The sequence below is a fragment of the Gavialis gangeticus genome, unplaced genomic scaffold (assembly GCF_001723915.1).
Source record: "Gavialis gangeticus isolate Ggan-Ray unplaced genomic scaffold, GavGan_comp1, whole genome shotgun sequence".
Taxonomy (NCBI): domain Eukaryota; kingdom Metazoa; phylum Chordata; order Crocodylia; family Gavialidae; genus Gavialis; species Gavialis gangeticus.
The window spans coordinates 57,860,908-57,861,422 of record NW_017729004.1 but is presented as its reverse complement, the minus strand read 5'-3'; the positions used below and the strand labels follow the sequence as shown (position 1 = coordinate 57,861,422).

General features: G+C 65.2%; 1 protein-coding gene across 5 annotated transcripts in view; it reads left to right on the top strand.

The window, feature by feature from the left end:
• The window catches only part of SGCE (sarcoglycan epsilon), an 81,983-nt gene that overhangs the window by 60,137 nt on the left and 21,331 nt on the right, over window positions 1–515 (top strand). The window lies entirely within an intron of this gene.

Genomic DNA, 515 nt, shown 5'->3' with positions numbered 1-515 from the left:
CCCAGCCCCCCAGATTGCTGTCTTGCATGGCCCCATCCCCTGCCGGCTCCTGAAGCCTCCCCGATGACTGCCCCACCTGGCCCCATCCCCTGAGTGCACCCCCAGACCTCCCCGATGGCTGCCCCACCTGGCCCCAGCCTTCCAGCACTTTAAAAAAAAGCCCTGTACTCACCGACAGTAGCAGCAGCTGTAGGGGCTCTGGGAGACCTGTACAGTAGGCCTCCTGGCAGAGCCCCGACACAGCACAGGGCAGTGGGGACCAGCTCCAGTTGCCTGGCACCCTCACTGCCACTGCCTCATCGTGTGGGTATGGCTCACGTCAGTAGGGCTCTGCACGCTGTTGGGCAGCTGGGGCCGCTGCGGCTTTCACCCAGGGCCCGGCCCCACTTGGCCTGGGTGGCCCTGGCTGCCTAACAGGATGTGGAGCTGCACAGCACCCTACCAATCCTGGCTGCACCCATGCAATGGGTCAGTGGCAATGCGAGTGCCAGGTGGCTGGGGCCAGTCCCTGCTGT